This window comes from Hyaena hyaena, unplaced genomic scaffold (genome assembly GCF_003009895.1).
Source record: "Hyaena hyaena isolate Hyena2069 unplaced genomic scaffold, ASM300989v1 scaffold_369, whole genome shotgun sequence".
In the NCBI taxonomy this organism is placed as follows: Eukaryota; Metazoa; Chordata; class Mammalia; order Carnivora; family Hyaenidae; genus Hyaena; species Hyaena hyaena.
The window spans coordinates 859,485-881,162 of NW_024081000.1; the positions used below are offsets into that span (position 1 = coordinate 859,485).

Consider the following 21,678-nt stretch of genomic DNA (forward strand, 5'->3'; position numbering starts at 1 on the left):
CGGCACAGCTAGGCCTGGGGGCAGTGGCAAACCGCAGGCTCCCACCTCGAGCTGCCACAGGAAGGTAACAACCTTATCTCTGGACAAGTCTGGGAATGTTCCAGCTCATCTTCCAAACGCTCCAAAATCCTCTCACTATTTGGCTGATTCTGTGTCATGTAGGAGTTTATTATCTATTTTAAGAGTTTAAAAGGGGCACCTGGGTAGCTCCGTCGGCTGGACGCTGGACTTTTGGTTTCAGCTCAGGTCATGGTCTCAAGGTTCATGGGATCGGGCCCCACATGGGGCTCTGCACCGACTGCCAGCACAGGCTTGGGGCCCTCTCTCTCTCCCCCTCTCTCTGCCCCTCCCCTGCTTGCCTGTGTGCACATGTGTGTGTGTGTGTCTGTGTATGTCTGTGTGTGTCTCCCTCCTTCTTAGAATAAAGTTAAAAAAAAAAGGTAAGTAAAACATTTAAGAAGTTAAAGGGACACCTGGTAGCTCAGTGGATTAAGCATCTGACTTTATCTCAACTCAGGCCATGATCTCACGGTTTGTGAGTTTCAGCCCCGCCTTTGGCCTTACACTGAGGAAGGAGGAGCCAAGTTGGGATTCTCTCTCTCCCTCACTCTGCCTCTCCCCTGCTCCTCCTCTAAATCTCTCTCTCTTTCAAAATAAATAAACAAACATTTCTTAAAATTTTTAAGAAGTTAAAGTTAACAAACCAGTCTGTAATGGCCAAAATTGGAAATAACCTAAATGTCTATCAATATGAAAAAGTAATTAAATAATATGTTCAGAGAACTGACTCCCATATGTCAATGACAACTAAAGAATTAGAACTATAAGCAGCAACTAGGAGGAATCTCAAAAACATAATGTTAAACATGAGCGACCAGATGCGAGAGGACAACCGAGTCCAGACTACATAATAATTTTTATGGAAAATTATATGAAGCTCAACAATGGGCACGACCAGCCAACAGTGTTAGTGGCCAGGGTGGTGCTCACCCTCCGGGCACACTGCTTGGGGGGAGGCACAGGAGAGGCTTCTGAGATGCCAGCCAGGTCGTGTTACTGGATCTAAATGCTGTCACCGGAGGGTGTTCATTTTATAAAGTGTGTTATGCTGTACACTTACAATTTTGCATACTTTCCTGTGTCCATGGCATGCTTCAATTGTTTAAAAAAAAAAAAAAAAACAGTTCAGGGGCGCCTGGTGGCTCAGTCATTTAAGCATCTGACTTTTGATTTCGGCTCAGGTCATTGTCCCAGGGTGATGGGATCAAGCCCCACAGTGAGCTCCATGCTGACCGTGGAACCTGCTAAAGATTCCCTCTCTCTCTCTCTCTCTCTCTCTCTCACTCTCAATTAAAAAAAAAAACAGTTCATTGATTAGTCTTCTGAATATTCTTAATCAACATGTATTCAGTTTACATTGGCCTACATCCCCCCAGAGGGCATTTCCTTCCACCTCTCCCACTTTATCTACTCTTCTACATGTTCATTCAACTCTTACTGTTCTCTCAAGTCAGCCTCAGGGCCTTTGCACTGGCTGTTGCTTCCGCTTGGAATGCTCTCCCCACAGAAATCCACAGGGGCTACCATACAATCCACTACCTCAAAAAATGATACTTGTAGCCCCATGTTATTGCAGCATTATTCACAATAGCCAGCACATGGAAACAATCCAAGTGTCCATCAATAGATAAGTGAATAAAGAAGGTGTGGTGTACACACACACACACACACACACACACACACACACACACACTAGAATATTATTCAGCCATGAGAAAGAAGAAAATCCTGCCATTTGCAACAACAAGAATGGGCCTTAGGAGTATTACGCTAAGTAAAATAAGTCAGACAGAAAATGACAAATACTGTATGATCACACTTACATGTGAAATCTAAAAAAACAAACTCACAGATAAAGAGAACAGATTGACAGTTATTAGAGGGGCGGGGGAGGGGGTGAGAGTAATGAGTGACAGCAATCAAAAGGCACAAACCTCCACTTATAAGATAAATTAAGTGCTGGGGACATAATGTACAGCCTGATATTATTCCAGAGAATACATTATATATAATAATTATATTCTGGAGCACATAAGCCCCATGAGGGTAGGAATTTGTGTGTGTTTGGTTCTCTAACTGTATCCTTAGCACCCCAAGCAGTGCCTGACAGAGTTATAACTCTATAAATATGCATGGAATTAACAAGAGCATCACACACAAATGATACGCCAGGTATTACACTGACCAATTTTATAATCTCTAGCTCATTTACACTCTTTGCCTCATTTAGAGGATTTCTTTTCCCCATCGTGGGTAGCTCTAAGTTAAAATGAAATCTTTGCAGGCTTAACTTCCTTTAAAAGTTAACGGATTAGGGGCAGCAGTAGCAGCCAAGGCAGAAAGGATTCAGTATTAGCAACTGACCCTTAGGAACAGGGATGAGAAGAAAGAGAGACATAGCATTATTACACTTGTCTACTTTAAGTCAAAATGAATCGCAAAGCCGAATAGCCGCTGTCGATAAATAACCACTCCTCAGGAGCAGCTCATTTGATTGTTGGATCATATGGTCCTCATCCTGGGAAAAGCAGGAAACTGATAGCAACAGAAATAGTTTGAATTCTTGGCACACTTCCAGGGTTATTTTCCAGTCCCTCAGTAAATCACTTTCTCCCACAGCTAAACAGTTCGAAGGATGGGATCTCTTAGTATTACTTTTTACAACTGGGTGTGAATCTACATCTCAAAATAAAGCAACTAATTTAAAACAATATAACTTACTCTAAGAATTTGGCTCTGCTAATCTATTCATTTTGTAAGACACTGAAAAGCTAGAAAACACACACAGCCTTCTGTGCTGTGGGCTTGCTCTATAGTGTCTTTGTCAAAACACAGTGAACTTAGAAACTTCCATAACTTTGGTTGTAGGTATGACGGGATAACATCTGTAATGGACTTTAAAAAGCAAGCTGCCAGGGCGCCTGGGTATCTCAATCAGTTAAGCGTGTCCAACTTCGGCTCAGGTCATGATCTCATAGTTCGTGGGTTCGGCCCCCAAGTCAGGCTCTGTGCTGACAGCTCAGAGCCTGGAGCCTGCTTCGGATTCTGTGTCTCCCTCCCTCTCTGCCCCTCCCCTGTTCACACTGTCTCTCTCTCAAAAATAAATAAACATTTAAAAAAAAAATTTTAAGCAAATTGCTTTAAATCTTTCCTTTTCTTGTGGGTGGTATATTAAAAATGGCCATAAAACAGGAGGCCAGCTCTGAAGGGAGCAAACCATGGGAAGGCATGGGCAGTGGTTCGGTGGGTCCACAACCCAACAGCCCTACTGGTGGAAAAGCTCAAGGGTAAGGGATGTCTCATGGATATGAAACTGCCTGAGGAGAAATGGGCTCCGGAAATAGCCAAGCTAGCCTCACCTGTTCAAACATGAACCCCTAACAGAATGTCCAGCAGCCTGGGACAAATTTACTGTCCAGATGCTGGTTGACGTCACCAGGGAAATGCAAATCCACTTCACCACTTCACAACCACTAGGATGACTACAAGCCAAAGGTCAAGGGCACCTGGGCGGCTCAGTCAGTTAAGCATTTGAGTTCTCAATTTTGGTTCAGGTCATTATCTCATGGGTTCGTGAGTTTGAGCCCTACGTCAGGTTCTGCACTGACGTGAGGAGCCTGCTTGGGATTCTCTCTCCTTCCCTCTCTCTGCCCCTCTCCAGCTTATGCATGCTCTCTCTCTCTCTCAAAATAAATAAATAACTTAAAATTTTTTAATAAAAAAATAAAAATAAAAATAAAACTTTTAAAAGTAAAGAAAATTTTATTTTTAAAATCAGATAGTAACCATTGTTACTGGTGAGCACGTACTATAATCGGAACCCTCGTTCACTGCTGGTAGGAATGTAAATGGCGCAGCCACTGTGGCTAACAGTCTGCCAGTCCCTCAAAAAGTTAAACACAGAGTGACCACATGACCCAGCAATTCTGCTTCTAAGTATGGAAACAAATGTCCACGTAAAAACTTGCACACAAATGTTCCTAGCAACATTATTCACAATAGCCAAAACATGGAAACAACCCAAACGACCCCCAACCGATGAGTGGGTGAACAAATTACGGGGAAATCCATACGATGGACTACAACTTGGCAATAAAAAGAAATGAAGTGGTGATACAACATGAGGAAACCGGAAAACATTAAGCTAATTCAAAGATGCCAGTCACACTGTATGACAGAGACAGAAAGTAGATTTGTGGCTGCCTAGGGTGGGGAGACATGCAGGGGTTGGAAAGAATTACAGCTAAGGGGTCTGGGGTGAGGGAGTGACTGTGGTGATGGCTGCACAACTCCATGATACACCAAAAATCACTTTAAGTGGGTGGATTGTATGGTATGAATATTACATCCCAAGATAGCCGTCTGGGGAAAAAAAGATAGATGTGAGAGATGCAGAACCACACCAACCCTCATTAGGAAGATGCACTTGGTCCCTCTCAAGAAGGCTGCCCTCGAGGGTGCCTGGAGAGCTCAGTCAGTTAGCTTCCAACTGGATTTCAGCTCATGACCTCAGGGTTGTGGGATCAAGCCCTATGTTGGGCTTTGCACTGGGCAGGGAGCCTGCTTAAGATTCTCTCTGTCTCTCTCTGTCTCTACCCCCGCCCCCATCCTTCCCTCTGCCCCATTCCCCAGCTCATGTGCACCTGCTCTCACTAAAAAAAAGTTTTTAAAGGCTGTCCTCACCATGGCTAATTTGCTAGGAAAAGCTTGGGCATTGGGTCTAGATTCTTCTGAGTTCTCTTCCTTCTCTACCTAGTGACCTCCTTAGAACACGACCTGTAAACTGAATATGAGGCATTTAACAAATATACGGTGCTGTATAGATTTACAACAATAGGCTCGACTGACCCCCAAATAGCATAACAGCAGTAGAGGCAGGAAAGCAAGGGAGGTCTAGAAAGGGCCCCGCGACACAGGGAGTTGGCTGGGACGAGGGTGCTCATTAGGCCTCTGAATTCTCTTGGCTGAAGCTCTCCTGGTAGAAAAATGGATCGAAATGAGCCCTCTCTGGACATCTAGAATGGTGAAAATGGCTCTCAGGTAGTTTGCAAAAATCTGACATAATAAAAATAAAAAGACTCACAATGCACCAAGGGGCTTTGGTGAGCCAGGAAGGAGTAACAAAAGGATGACCCAACTGGCTGAAGGGCTCTCTCCCCCCTTTCATTAACAGAAAAATAAATAACGGCTGGACCTCTTTACTTCAGTTTCATGCACCATTTTCCTTAGGATTCAATGCCAGAGAGCACTAAGGTTTCTGCCTCAGGACCTAAACAATTCACAACTGCTCAGAATATCTACCCGGAATCCATAGGAGGGATAAATCCACTCCGCAGAACCCAGTTGGCAGCCTGCGTGGGCGTCTCCATCTCAATTCCTGAAGAGCAGGTGTCTGGTCTCTCACTTGGAAGGCAGAAGCCTCCTCCTTTGGCAGATCCCCCTTCCTGAAGTTACCACCCCAGGTTGACATCTCTAGGGATTACACCTTCATTTACTGAACTTGGTGGTCTTGGACAGACCAGGGTTCAAATCCCAGCCCGCCACTTGGGCTGTGTGATTTGGGACAGAAGACAGCTCTGCAGCTCATCTTCTTAACCTTTAAATAGGGATGAAATGAGATAAAAGGTGCTCGGCCAGGGGGCCGGCACACAGTAAACGCTGAACAAATGGTGTTGATCACGGTCATTATGATTTGGTAAAGTGTATTCATTTATTTAATCAATATTTGTTCTGAGCACCTATAATGTCCCAGGTGCTGGGCATGTTCTACACAGTGGGATGCAGGAGCATCCCTGCCCTCACACAGCTGCCAGTGTAGAGGGGAGGGGAGGGGAGGGGTGGGAGGAGACAACAGCAAACAGGTGCCCAAAGCAACGAACAAGTTAATAAACAGCCATACATGCTATGAAAAAATGCGACCAGAAGCAGTGTGATTTGGAGTGTCACTTCAGAGAGAAGGCTCAGCTAGTATGTGGGACGGGGCATTAAAATTGTGTTGGTTTATTAAAAGCTTACTGGCTCATCTATTGATCCATTGGAAAAATCTTTCAAAGCCTTCCAGCAAAAATGAGCACGGGGTCTACCAAGGTCATATATGCAACCAATAGCCTCACCGCAAGTCACACTCACACCCTACCTGAGCAAATCGTTTCCCTTTCAGCTCTCCTCCTCCAAGAGGCCAGGCCTCCTTTCTTCTTGCCCCTCAGTCTCCGGGGTCCTCTGGGATCTAAGTAAGTCACTATTCTCTGGAAGGAATGTCACACGTCAGATGTCTTTCAACATCTCTGACTGTTCTTCACACCTCACTGAGGGAGTAGAATTTTAAACAGGGCCCTTGGGAGGAAAGGTCCTCTTTGAAGACAGCCTAAGTCTTCAGGACAGGGAGGCAAGCAGAGAAGGGGGAAGAGCATTTATTCCAGTCACACAGCAGAGGAAGGAACAAAAATGACATGACGGAAGAAGAGGTGAGGACACTCCGACCCCAGACATGGCTGTCTATCATCCAGCACACACGCACAAGCCCACCAAAGAGAATGAAGGAGTTTAGAGAAACATAAAGCAGGCTCTACCACTTCTGGCAGCATTCAAAGCCTAAGACCAAAAAAAACCCCAACATGTCTTACCTCTAGTTCTAGAAGTGTAGCCAACCTAGCCCTCTAAAATAATTCTCTAGGTCACGTGGCCCATACACACTATGCCCCAGTGAGGTTGTTGTCACTCCCTAATAAGAGGTGGTTGATAATCGTTTTCTGAAAGGAAGCAGAAAATTCTGGAAAGATGTACCAAAACAATCTGTGGAGAGTGATGACCTCTGAAGAGTACACTTGAGGTAAAGTATAGGAAGCTTTCTTTTTCATTGGGTAATCTTTTATATTATTTGAATGTTCACTGTGTTCTGTAGTATTTATTAAAGATAAAATATATTATCTCCAAAATAAATGGTGGAAGGAAAATGGCTGACATGAGGAGTGCTATTTATTTATTAATAACTACAAGTTTTAGCAGTTAATTTCCCTTGTCTAAATCACTGGATGATCCAACAATGTATAAAAAGAATTACACACCAAAACCAAGTGAGATTCATCCCAGGCACACAAGGGAGGTTCGACATTAAAAAAATGATTCATGTAATCCATTACAGCAACAAACTAAAAAAAGAAAAATCGAGCACCTGGGTGGCTCCGTCATTAAGCATCTGACTTCAGCTCAGGTCATGATCTCACAGTTCATGAGTTTGAGTCCACATCAGGGGAGCCCATTTCGGGTGAACGCAAGGCCCACTTCAGGTGAGCTCCACTTCTTTCTCAATCTCTCTCTCAATCTCTCTCAATCTCTCTCTCTCTGTCTCTCTCTCTTTCCGCTCTCTCCCCCGTCTCTCTTTCTCTCTGTTCCTCTTTCTCTCTCTTTTCCTCTCCCTCTCTCTCTCCCTCTCTCCTTCTGCCCCTCCTGGGATTCTCTCTCTCTGCCCCTCGCTCACTTGCACCATCTCGAAAGAAAGAAAGAAAGGGAAAGAAAGATCACATGATCCTACCAATAAATGCAGCAAAAGCTTTTGAACAATATCCAATACTAATTTTTTAAAAAACCACTTAGTAAACTAGGCTTGATTTAAAAATCTACCAAAAAAACCCTACAGCTAACATCTTACTCAATGGTGAGAAACTCAAAGTTTTCCCACTAAGATCAGGAACAAGGAAAGGATGTCCCCTCTCACCAACTCTTTTTCAACATCGTACTGGAAGTTCTTGCTAAGGCAAAGAGGTAACAAAAGAAAATAAAAGCTGTACAGATTAGGAAGGAAGTAATAAAACTGTCTTCGTTCACAGATGATGTGATTGTCTATGTAGAACATCTGAAAGCAACAACAGAAAAAGCAAGGTTAATATACAAACGTCAACCTCTTTCCTATATACCAGCAATCAACAGAGGAATTTGAACTTCAGTCATTGTATGTCACACGTTTCTAGGTACAGAGAAAACACATGGCAACACTGACCAGGATCACATAAACAATACCTTATCGTGAAGTCAAAAGAACAATGGAAAGGGAGGTCTGGATGCCTAGGTCCCAGCCAATTACTCACCAGTGTGAGTGCCTCGTCTTCCCTGGATGTCAGGTGCTCCTGAGAAAGACACAAGCTTTGGACTCCAAATCTAAAATCCTTTCCAATTTTCTAAGTCCTCTCGGAGAATAAAAGCATGCATCTTCCTCAAAGTGTCTCATGCTTTTAAAATTACGAAAGTAATCTTGATGAGGTCCCAACAGTTTATTTTTGCTCTTGATTCCCTTGTTTTTGGGGATGTGTCAAGTAAGAAGTTGCTGCGGTGGAGGTCAAGGAGGTTGTTTCCTACTTTCTCCTCTAGGGTGTTGATAGTTTCCTGTCTCACGTTCAGGTCCTTTATCCATTTGGAGTTGATTTTTGTGCATGGTGTGAGAAAATGATCTAGTTTCATTCTTCTGCATGTTGCTGTCCAATTCTCCCAACACCATCTGTTAAAAAGGCTGTCATTTTTCCATTGGATATTCTTTCCTGCTTTGTCAAAGATCAGTTGACTGTATACTTTTGGGTCCACTTCTGAGTTCTCAATTCTGTTCCATTGGTCTATGTGTCTGTTTTTGTGCCAATACCATACTGTCTTGATGACGACAGCTTTGTAGTAGAGGCTAAAGTCTGGGATGGTGATCCCTCCCGTTTTGGTTTTATTTTTCAGTATTACTTTGGCTATTCAGGTTCCATACAAATTTTTGGATAGTTTGTTCTAGTTTTGAGAAGTATGCTGGTGCAATTCTGATTGGAATTGCATTGAATGTGTAGAGTGTTTTAGGTAGTAATGACATCTTAACTATATTTATTCTTCAGAAAATTAGTAGGCAACCAACGGAATGGGAAAAGATAGTTGCAAATGACATATCAGATAAAGGGTTAATATCCAGAATCTATAAGGAACTCACCAAACTACACGCCCGAGAAACAAACAACCCAGTGAAGAAATGGGCAGAAGACATGAACAGACACTTCTCCAAAGAGGACATCCAGATGGCCAACAGACACATGAAACGATGCTCAGCATCCCTCCTCATCAGGGAAATACAAATCAAAACCACACTGAGATACCACCTCACGCCAGTCAGAGTGGCTAAAATGAGCAAATCAGAGAACTCTAGATGCTGGCGAGGATGTGGAGAAACGGGCACCCTCCTACACTGTTGGTGGGAATGTAAACTGGTACAGCCCCTCTGGAAAACAGTGTGGAGGTTCCTCAGGAAACTAACAATAGAACTCCCTTATGACCCAGCAATAGCACTGCTAGGAATTTACCCAAGGGATACAGAAATGCTGAGGCATAGGAGCACATGTACCCCAATGTTCATAGCAGCACTCTCCACAATAGCTAAAACATGGAAAGAGCCTAAGTGTCCATCAACAGATGAATGGATCAAGAAGATGTGGTTTATCTATACCATGGAATACTACATGGCAATGAGAAACAATGAAATCTGGCCATGTGTAGCAACATGGATGGACCTTGAGGGTGTTATGCTGAGCGAAATAAGTCAGGCAGAGAAGGACAAATATCATATGTTTGCACGTATAGGAGGATTAGGAGGAACTTGACGGAGGAACAAGGGGGAGAAGAAGGGCGGAAATGGTGGGGGAAAGGGAGAGAGGCAAACCATGAGAGACTCTTGAATGCTGACAAAAACTGAGGACTGATGGATGTGGGGGGGAGGGGGGGATGGGCATGGAGGAGGACACTTGTGGGGATGAGCACTGAGTGTTATGTGGAAACTAATTTGACAATAAACTATTTGTAAAAAAATAAATAAATAAATAAAATTACGAAAGTAAACAACACATGCTTATCAAAAGTTCAAATGACACAGAAAGAATACAGAGAAGAGCAAGACCGTTTTCCGTCGCTACTCCCCAAACTTGCCTCTCCATTCCTCCCTCCTCCCAGAGTTAACCGCCGCTAAGATGATAGCACAGGTGGCTATTTAAATTTATATTTGTGAAGAATTAAAATTAAATAACATTGGAGTTCAGTTCCTCAGGCACATAGGTCACATTCTAAAAGCTCAATAGCCACCTTCGGCTAGTGACTACCAAGTTGGATGGCACAGATATAAAACAGCTTCATCATCACAAAAGTTCTGTTGGACAGTGCTTGTCTAAAGTATACAAGGAGGCCTTTTTCAAGTCACCTCATTTCTGTTCAACACTTACTTCCCAGAGCCCCCACAACGGTTTCCAGCAGGCCCTTCCTAGTTGGGCTCTGAACTCCCGTAACAAGTTAATGGAGTGGGTTACCTTGGAAAGATCTGTCAGGTTCCTGATCTCTAATTAAGAAAGATTCCTTCCTCACTGGGCTCACAGAAGGTTCTAGAACCATCACCACCCCCAACAACACATGAAAGTTTAAAACCTTCACTAAGAACTCAAAAACTCCATTACTCCTCAGGGTGGTGCTTTTCAAGAAGCACTGAGAACACCCAATGTGTCTTACTTCTAAAGGTAAGAACAAAGCCTCAAAGCCTAAGAACACCCAATGTGTCTTACCTCTAGCTCTGGAAGTGCAGCTTAGCTGCAAATCAATTCTCCAGGTGATTTTGGCCCATGCAAACCATGCCTCAATGGGCTTATCTTAATTATTCCCTAGTAAACAGTAGCCACATTGTTTTCTAGACTCCAACTGTCCACTTTATCATCTACATAGTCTGAGCAGGTAATTGCCAACTCTCCACTGCATAGTAGAGACCTCTCTGTTGATATATAAAATCATAATGCATTTCTTTTAGCTTCCCACAAACACAATGCCTTTGCCTATGCTCAGCTTTCTGCTAGAATGTCCTTCTTTCCCCAGCTGTACACATATGTACATACTCCCCCGATTTATCGGCCAGACAATACCTACCTTTTGTTTAAAATTCATTTGAGACATCATCTCCAGAAAATCTTCCCTGTCCTTATCAGGCTAGATTAGTAGCCCCAAGGGCTACTCCAGAATTTCTATATAGGAGACACTTTGTGGGTGAACATCTAGTAGGAAGCAAGTAAGGGAGTTTGTGACTTCTCTTGAAATCGCATTATATAGCAAGGCACAATTTTTGCTGAGATATTTGCAAGAAAAGCAAAGTTCTTAATATGATTTTTTTTATTTTTTTTGTTTATTTACTTTTGAGAGAGAGAGATAGAGTGTGAGCAGGGGAGGGGCAGAGAGAGAAGGAGACACAGAATCCAAAGCAGGCTCCAGGCTCTGAGCTGTCAGCACAGAGCCCAATGTAGGGCTCGAACTCAAAAACCATGAGATCATGACCTGAGCCGGTCAGAAGCTTAATCAACTGAGCCACTCAGGTGCCCCAAGAAGAGCAAAGTTCTTAAAGATGTTCTTATTTACAATTAAATGTGAGTGAGAAAATATCAGTGATCTATTTCAAAGAACATCCTTTTAAGGAGCAGTTACTTTGGAGCAACCAGAGAGTAAAGGAGAATTTGGCTGCTCTGTGTGTTCCAACAATATCCTGGTGCCCTTCTATCATAGTATTACCACCTTGAATCTGTTTATGTGGGCATCTTCTCCACTGGGCAGCAAAGGACCATATTTTCTTTATCTCTGTATCTCTAAAACTCAGACCAGTCCTTGACAGAGGTGTTCAATAAATGTTTGTTGGATGGATGGATGGGTCGGTGGATGGATGGATGGATGCGTGGATGGATGGATGGATGGATGGACAAATGGATGGACGGATGGATGGACGGATGGGTGGGTGGGTGGATGGATGGGTGGATGCATGGATGGAAAAATGGAGACACTTTCTTAATATTGAATTTTACCTTCAGACCAAAATCTTCTAAAGGATAAAGACCTTGAATCTCAAAATCAGTATCTCTCCCTCATCTTTTTCTTTCTCTTTCTTTCTCTCTCTCCCCCTCCATTTCCAGGAACACCAGAAAAATGTTTTATATTTAACAACCACTCAATACAAAGGCTGGCACTCCCCTCCCAGTGAGTGTACCAAAGAAAGACTGGGGAGAAAGAATAAAGAAATCTTTAACAATAAATATTGGATAATAGCTTTAAAAGCCTCCCTTTCTCTAATGGAGGTACAATTTGGAGACAGACCTAAACCACCTTCCTCTCTGTGGCATATGATTAAAATCTGCTTTGTTCTTCTAATTTGCTCATCTCAAATTACCACACTGCTGCTGGCTCTGCAAACTCAGCCTTTACAGCTGCCCTTGAATTACTGTACAACTTCTCTTTTTTTTTTCTTTTATTCAGCATCAAACCAAGAAGGTGTCACCCACAACCTGGCGGAGAAACTATGTCTCCAAACCTGGAGACAAAAGGTGCCATTCAAGGTGTCCCTTCTGACCCCCCACCCCCACCCATGTCACAATGCTGCTCCACAGAAGTACATCTCCCTTGAGGTTTGGGAACACAAGAGGTGAAGTTCTCCTTGACAAGGCTCCAGGTGGTATAGAGTGTTTCTTCCACCGCTGACTCCAGAGATTTTATTATTCTTCTGTCTAAGCTTTCAAAACAAAGAGAGCCTGATGAGGATATGGCAAGGGCCTAACAAATGTTTGGTTTTCATACGCTTCCGGAAGTCCTCCAAATACCATGGTCTGAGATTGCTAAGATTTCAACTTCCAGAGTCAGTCACAAAGCTCTACAAGGTAAATTACCAGAGAGGACAGAAAGAAAATTTTAGCGACATCATCCTTCCTCTTTTTTTTTCTTTCAATTTCTTAGGCGTTGATCTGAAATTTCAAACTGCAAGCAATGTCTAAGCCAAGCCAACCACGTAAAGGGAAAGGGAAGGTATCTTTCAACTATCTAGTAATGTGATATGGCAAAACAGTCATAAATAAGCAGTAAGTTGATTGCACTTTTCACGTGGATATACACTGAACCACACATTGACTAAAAGTGGAGAAGAATGAAAATTGTGTCCTCAGATGACAGTTCTTTTTTTTTATGTTTATTTATTTTGAGAGAGAGAGAGAGAGTGCACACATGCACAAACATGATAGGGGAAGGGCGCTTAAACCAACCGAGCCACCCAGGAGCCCTTTTGATAGTTCTAAAATGTCAATACGCAGAGGCACCTGGGTGGCTCAGTCAGGTAAGAGACCAACTTCAGCTCATGTCACAATTTCATGGTTCATGACCTGGACCCCCACATCAAGCTCTGTACTGACAGTGTAGAGCCTGCTTGGGATTCTCACTCTCTCCCTCTGCTCCTCCCCTACTTGCACTTCCTCTCTCTCTCTCCAAAATAAATAAGTAATAAAATAAAATGTCAATATGCTTTCTTTACCCAGAAATGTGGCCAGTGTATGGTTTTTCCCTTTTGCTATTACAAAAGTTACCAGTGAAAAAGAATTACACCATTTAGACTACCAAAGATGATCCAAACACAGAATAATATATTATTTAAGCAGAGTAGGAGCAAACCAAAAACTCAACACACCAGACCCCATCATACTTTTGCTAACTATGTGACCTGAGGGAAATCACATCACCTCTCCGGGACTGAGATTCAATTTAATCAACTAGCTAATACACATCATTAACTCACTACTCAAGGATGTCAAGAGGCAGACCAGGGAAAGGAAAGGATGCTCCTAAACAAAGAACAATAAATACCCAACACCACCATAACACTGCACACAACACCTACATACAGATGCAGATCACAAGGACTAGAATTATTTTCAGAAAACTGAGCAGCAATATGTACAGAGACCATCCGCCAAAATAACATCAGCTAGTAACACCAAGGAAGAATTATAGCCAACTTCTTAATGAAGTCTTTGTCCTATCTACTATTAATATTTTAAGACTGCTTAATTTTAATACCAATCCATTAGTAAATGATATTGTGTTTGAATTTCACATTGTGTCTGAATACCCTGATTCAGTCGATCCTTTCCAGACCAGTGTTCACCAGCAAGCCCTCCTGCCTTAAAGCAACAAATTACACCTTGAAGGGGGGAGATAAGAACCAAACTCTAATCTGTTAACATGCTAACTGCTTTCCCTGCTACAGAATAATCACACTTCAAACCTTGGCATAATTCATAGATATATATTCAAACAAAAATCCATTGTGCATCTATGATCTGGTCCTTATGGTACTAATATTAGATTATTTCTTGGAGCAATTATACAGAACTCAAATATATTTTAATTAATAGTCACGATAATCCCCTTGGAACTAAGTAGAAAACAAAATTGGCTATAGGAGATCTCAGAGGCATAAATGAATATTAAATAAAAGATAAATTATTACAGCGTAACTTGCAAAGCTGCTCCTCATACAACATGTTTACTTTAATTTTGTACCAAGCTGGTAAGATTTTAAGATGCATTATCTATTTAACATTCATGACACTGTCTCAAAGGGTGACTTCCCTAGAGGGAAAATCCGATGCTTTGTTAACGCAGAACCTTCAAGCTGAGAGACGACTTTTTCATTTGCTAGTCCGAGCAAGGAAATGAGGATGAAGAACAGAAAAATGCTTTTCCACTGGGAACCGTGATCTGGCCACCCTACTTGCAGAAGAAAATGGGGAAGCTGCTCCAAGTTGCTTAACAAGTGACAACCAATCAAGTATTCTTGGGAAGAATTCAGAGCTCATAGCCATTGGTTTGATCTACAAGGATGCCCCTAGCAGAGAGTCAGACCAAAAAGACCCATCCTGGTGATTTCCTTTCACACCCCCATGGTTTCTATCACCACTGCGTGAACACAAAGGACTCCCTTATCTGTGTCTTCACACCAGACCTCTCTGCTGACTTACCCTGCTTATTTCCGACTGTCTACTGGGAATTCTCTACTCGGATACCCTGCAGGCTCCTCAAGGTTAAGAGCCCAAAATGAAACTCATCATCTTCTCCCCCAACCTGCTTCTCTCAGGGCCAGCTTTATGGGTGCATGACCCATGCTTAGAAGAGCCCCACACTTGGTTTAAAAGTCTACCGCTGCATTCTTGAAATCCTTAATAATTTTTTAACAAGGGGCTCCATACTTTCAGTTTGCAATAGGTCCCCAAAATTATGTGGCCATTTGTCTCTCCTGGGATGGGGGGTGGGGAGAGGGAATGGCCATTACCTTTGATAGGAAAACCAACCACATGGGACTTAATCCCAGATTCTCCCTTCCTTCCTTTCCACATCTGATCATGCAGGTTTTACATCAAGCAAAGACTCACCTGATTTATAATGCATTTTTCTCCTTCTTCAAATAATTGATTTCCACTTGTCCTTTCATTATTAATCAAGATTCATCTCTACCAGAAATACTTATTGATGCTCCAGTCTGATACAGATGCCTCCTTTTGGCCCTCCGTCTCCAAAGACCTGTCACTACAGCTGTCATTTTGTCCTTGTACCATTATCTTGTCTCTCTTCCCCCAAATGACTGGGAGCCTCTTTTGTTTTTAATTTTTTTTTAATGTTTTATTTATTTCTGAGAAAGAGAGAGAGAGAGCATGGGCAGGGGAACGCCAGAGAAAGAGGGAAATACAGAATCCAAAACAGGCTCCAGGCTCTGAGCTGGCTGTCAGCACAGAGCCTGATGCGGGGCTTGAACTCAGGAACCGCAAGATCATGACTTGAGCCGAAGTCGGACACTTAACCGACGGAGCCACCCAGGTGCCCCATGACTGGGAGCTTCTTGATAGCTGTTTATTTTTTTCTTTGTATGTCTAGTTCCCCACTCTGTACATGGCATATAGAAGATATATTTGAAATGCTCATGGAATACGATTGAGGTTATTTCAAAACGCTTCACTAATCTGCTTTTTAAAAATATAAATGCTAGATCCATACAATTGCTCTTTCCTCTTAGCACAAGTTTCATTTTTTTTTTTAAGTTATCCTCTCACTTCCCTCCTGAAGCTTTGGGGAAAGCGACCAAAACAGCTCCAGAGCTTACATCACACCTCGAATGCGTTTCTCACTGTCCTCCATGGCCACTGTCCTCCAGAGTCACTGGCCCCCGGGATCACTTCTGCAAGTGAGGACAGCTGGGTCCCCTCGGCTCCCGGGAGCCTCCAGGCACTTCTGGCTGACACGCAATGATTTGTTTGTGCCAAGAAGTTACCAGAGTTCCTCTGCAATGCCACTGAGAGTCCAGGATATAGGAAAGCAAGAGTGGGAAGTGCGGCCCAGAGAGACAAGAAGTCTCTTATTAACCGGGGCCCTCATGTGCTCTCAGATGCTCAGCACTTCATCAGATTGGCCACCATAGGAAATCCTGCCTGAAAAACAATCTCATGATTCGGCAGCAGCTGGGAATCAAACAGAATGATGCCAGCCCTGGCATCAGTGTCTAATTGGTCTTTCAATCTGTCATGATACACACACCTGGATGGATTCCTTTATCCATTCATTCACTTATTCAAACATTCACTGAACATCTACTGAAGGAAATGTGCCAGGTGAGGGGTTATCAAGGGAGATAAGGGCCAAAAAGTCCCCACACTCAAAGAAATTAAGAATTTCATTATGAGACAGATCGATTCCCCTAACACCTTACTATTCCCCAGACCGGCAGCGGCAGCACCTGAAGCTTGTTAGAGATGCTGAATTCCAGGGCCCTCCACAGGACATCCTAGATCAGTTTTTACTTTTAAGTTTATTTATTTTGAGAGGGCGGGGGAAGAGCAGAGAGAGAGGGAGAGAGACAATCCCAAGCAGGCATGGAGCCAACTCATGGAGCAAGCTCCAGGCTCTGAGCTCGAACCCACGAACCATGAGATCATGCCCTGAGCCAAAGTCAGACTCTCAACCAACTGAGCCACCCAGGCGCCCCTCAAGTGGAGGCGCCCCTCCTAATACATTGTCGCTGTACCTTTTCCACAGTCGAAACGTGGGGTCTCAAGGTAAGACATGGCTTTATCTAATTATTAGAGTTGAAAACTGAAGATTCAGCTGGAGATCAAGTTCAGCTGGGAAACGCTTACTACAGTGGAATCTAGCCTTGTCCTTCTCTTAACATTGCTACACACACGCATAAGTACATGGTTACTGGTAAGAATTCCAAATACACATGCACATATTTTCCATGTATACACTGGGTGATTTTTATTCAGTTGCCATCATTTCAAATACCTGTAACTTGTCGGAAATCTTCTGGAGGCCAAAGATACACTGGGAGTTCCATTTTGTTTTATTTGTTTTTGTTTTTTTAAATATTTCAAGAAGTTCAGTTAATTCAGAGTCACTAGAACCTATAGCTGTGACCAGAGTCACAAAAACGTTAGGCTTCTTGGTCTTGAAACTCCCTTACACTGTGAAGGATCCCTAAAATTTGTATTTGGGTTGGATATAACAATTTCCTGAGAATCTTCCTGAATAGCCAATTTTTTAATTCATGCAAGAATAATAAACCCACCGCACATTAACGAAAGTTGCACATTTTATGAAAAAGAACTTGTATTTACAAAATAACTAAACTAATAGGGAAAGTAGCATCGGTTTACATTTTTGCGGGTATCTGTAATGTCGGGCTCAAGAGAAGACAGCTGGATTCTCACATCTGCTTCTGCATTTAATGTGTTTCCGTATCACATATCATACAGCCTCTAGGAAACTCCACTGCACCCTTGTGAGAGACCGAGAGTGGAAAAAGCAAACGACATCTCAGCAAGGATGATAAGATGATTCAATGAGGAAGAAAATCGTTCTTTCAAACAGTGGTGCTGGGATAGTAAATATTCACATGCACAAGAATAAAGTTGGACCCCGACTTTATACCCTCTACAAAAGTTAACTCCAACTGGATCAAAGATGAGGAGCAGCTGTGTGCTGCTGTGAATTATAATAAGAAATATATATTTTGTCTTTGTCCTCATTTCTGGCACAGAGCTCCTAAAACTCTTGTAATTTTCTAAGTGACGTGAGCAATAAATGTGTCTTCTGTTATGTTAATGAGGTGACTTTTGGAAATCCCCAGTGGATGGGGACTGGTTGCCAGGAGAACAGGCCCTGTGTTTAGAGAGGGCCGGACCCTGCAATTCCACCGCCCAGACCTCCAGGGAGGGGAGAGGAGCTGGATATTGAGTTCAACCACCAATGACCAATGATATAATCAATCATGCCTATGTAATGAAGCCTCCATAGAAACCTAAAAGGACAGAATTCCAAGAGCTTCCAGGAGATCGGTCCTCCTTGGAGAGGGTATGCAAGCTCATCACCCTTCCCCCTGCACCTTGCTCTGTGCATCTCTTCCATCTGGCATCTGGCTCTTACATCCTTTTCTAATAGACTAGTGACCTGGTAAGTAGAATGTTTCTCTGAGTCCTGGGAGCAACTCCAGCAAATTAATCAAACTAGAGGAGGTCGTGGGAACCTCTGATCTATAGCCAGTCAGTCAGAAGCCTCGGTGACAGCCTGGACTCGTGACTGGTCTCTGAACTGGGGGCAGTCTTACGGGACTGAGCCTGTAGGATGTTATCTCCAGGTAGACAGTGTCAAAATGGAGTTGAATTGGATGTGTAGATGGAGTCAGAGAATTGCTAGACGTATGGGGGAAAACCCTCTCTCCGTACAGCGGAATGGGAATCAGAACGCTCTTAGGCTGTCAATGGGTACAGGTTTATTTGGGGGATGATGAGAGTCTTCTGGAAACAGGCAGTAGTCATGACTGTACAACCTTTTGAATACACTAAAATCCACTGAAATGTATACTTTATTTTTTTTAATTTTTAATGTTTTATTTATTTCTGAGAGTGAGAGACAGAGTGAGCAGGGGAGGGTCAGAGAGAGAAGGAGACACAGAATATGAAGCAGGCTCCAGGCTCTGAGCTGGCTGTCAGCACAGAGCCTGACGCGGGGCTTGAACCCACGAACCTTGAGATCATGACCTGAACCGAAGTTGGACGCTTAACTGACTGAGCCACCCAGGTGCCCCCGAAATGTACACCTTAAACTGGTAAATTTTGTCATGTATAAATTATGTTAATACAATAATAAATCACAAACCGAAATGTAAAACTATAAAACTACTTTAAAAAACATAGGCATGAGTCTTCATGACCTTGGATTATGCAATAGTTTCCTAGCTATGACATCAAAAATACAAGCAACAAAAGGAAAAAAAAAATTTCGGAGTTCATCAAAATTGAAAAACAGCTGAAAGTAAATTCTTTTGAGGCACCCAGGTGGGTCAGTCAGTTAAGAATTCGACTCCTGATTTTGGATCAGGTCATGACCCTAGGATCATGGCATCAAGCCCTGCATCAGGCTCTGCACTGAGTAGAGAGCCTACTTAAGATTCTCTCTGTCTTGCGGCACCTGGGTGGCTCAGTCGGTTAAGTGTCTGACCTCAGCTCAGGTCATGAACTTGCCCTCTGTGAGTTTGAGCACCACCTTGGGCTCTGTGCTGAAGGCTCAGAGCCTGGAGCCTGCTTTGGATTCTCTGTCTCCTTCTCTCTCTGCCCCTCCCCCACTCGTGCTCCATCTCTCTCTCAGAAGTAAACATTAAAAAAAAAAAGATTCTCTCTCTCTGTCCTTTTGCCCCTCCCCCCACAAAAAGAAAAAGAAAAAGAAATAAATAAAGACAACCCACAGAACAGGAAAAATATTTGCAAGTCATGTATTATATATGTATCCAGAATATATAAAGAATCCTTACAACTCTATAATAAGACAATCCACTTTCAACAGATGAACGGATCAAGAAGATGTGGTTTATCTATACCATGGAATACTCCATGGCAATGAGAAACAGTGAAATCTGGCCATGTGTAGCAACATGGATGGACCTTGAGGGTGTTATGCTGAGCGAAATAAGTCAGGCAGAGAAGGACAAATATCATATGTTTGCATGTATAGGAGGATTAGAAGGAACATAACTGAGGAACAAGGGGGAGAAGAAGGGGGGAAATGGTGGGGGAAAGGGAGAGAAGCAAACCATGAGAGACTCTTGAATGCTGACAAAAACTGAGGACTGATGGATGGGGAGGGGGGGATGGGCATGGAGGAGGGCACTTGTGGGGATGAGCACTGGGTGTTATGTGGAAACTAATTTGACAATAAACTATTTGTAAAAAAAAAAAAAAAACAATCCAACTTAAAAATGGGCAAAGAATCCAAATAGACAGTTCTCCAAAAAAGATATACACGTGGCCCATGGGCACATGAAAAGAGCTCAACATCATTAGCCATCAAGGACATGCAAATGAAAACCACAGTAAGAATACGACTTCACACCCACTAAGGTGGTTATGATCAAACAGGCAAGTAATAACAAATGTTGGCAAAGATGTGGAGAAATTGAAACCCTTGTACACTCCTTTATTTTTTTTAACGTTTTTATTTATTTTTGAGAGAGAGAGAAATAGTGTGAGCAGGGGAGGGTCAGAGAGAGAGGGAGATACAGAATCCAAAGACAGGCTCCAGGCTCTGAGCTGTCAGCACAGAGCCCAATGTGGGGCTTGAACCCACGAACTCTGAGATCATGATCTGAGCCAAAGTCAGATGCTTAGCCCACTGAGCCACCCAGGTGCCCCGAAACCATTGTACACTCCTCACGGGGATGTAAAATGGTGTGGCCCCTTGAGAAAACAGTTTGGCAGTCTTCTAGACCCAGTAATTTCAATCCCAGGCATACACCCAAAAGAAATGAAGGTGTGTCCAGACAGAAATGTTGCTAGTAATGTTCACTGCAACATTACTCCTCATGGCCAAAAAGTGGAAATAGCCCAAATTTTCACCAGCTGATGAACTGATAAAATGTGGTCTATCCACACACTGGAATATTATGCAGCAATAAAAAGGGAAGAAGTAGTGATATGTGTTACAACATGGATGAACCTTGAAAACATGCTCAGAAGCCAGGCACAAAAGCCCACATATTGTATGATTCCGTTTTATTATCAAATGTCCTCAAGAGACAAATCTACAGAGAAAGAAAGCAGATGAGTGGTTTCCTAGGGCTGGACAGGTTCAGGGGAAATGAGGGCATCACTGCTAAAAGGCACTGGGTTTCTTCTGGGGAGGGTGAAAAGGTTTCAAAATTGATTGTGGAGACAGTTGCACAGTTCTGTGATGATATTAAAACCGGATACTTCAAGTAGGTAGTTTTTATGGTATGTGAATTATATCTCAATAAAACCATTCCCCCAAGAAAGGCAAATGACACTTTAGTAATTACTCTGAAAATAGTTTGAACCTCGAAGACCCCCTGAAAGGATCTAAGGGACGTCCAGGGGTCCCCAGAGTACAATTTGAGAATCGCAGACCCAGCCAAAATACCTAGTGTGGGTATTGTGGGTTATCTTCCTAGCGGCCCTCTCCCCCCCTCCTTCCCTCCCTCCCCAGAGAGCCTTGACTTAGGAACTGACCCACCCCCACCCATACAGATACCAGCGGGAGGGAAGTTGACTCCAGCTGAGGCCCTGGGTCAGGTTCTGCTCACCTTAAGCTGACAGGCACATCCTCTCCCACTGACCACAGTCACTGGCTCAGGGATGGGCACGTGACTCAGGGCTGATCAGCGTGGCTGCAGGACTTCTGCTTGGAATGCTGAGTTGGAAGTCGTTTCTCTCTGCCTCTGGAGGGTGTCCCACGAGAAGGTGAGAACTGACACTACCATAACCA

At 43.2% G+C, this 21,678-nt stretch overlaps 1 protein-coding gene across 3 annotated transcripts in view; it reads right to left on the reverse strand.

Moving 5' to 3' along the window:
* The window catches only part of FRMD3 (FERM domain containing 3), a 302,421-nt gene that overhangs the window by 274,448 nt on the left and 6,295 nt on the right, over positions 1-21,678 (reverse strand). Inside the window, exon 1 of one of the 3 annotated variants that reach the window (XM_039250405.1) lies at positions 6,197-6,218. The exons of the other annotated variants lie outside the window; for them this stretch is intronic. The gene's annotated coding sequence lies outside the window, so the exon portion shown is untranslated. Of the gene's footprint in view, positions 1-6,196; positions 6,219-21,678 lie in introns of those variants that run through there. 3 annotated transcript variants of the gene reach the window in all.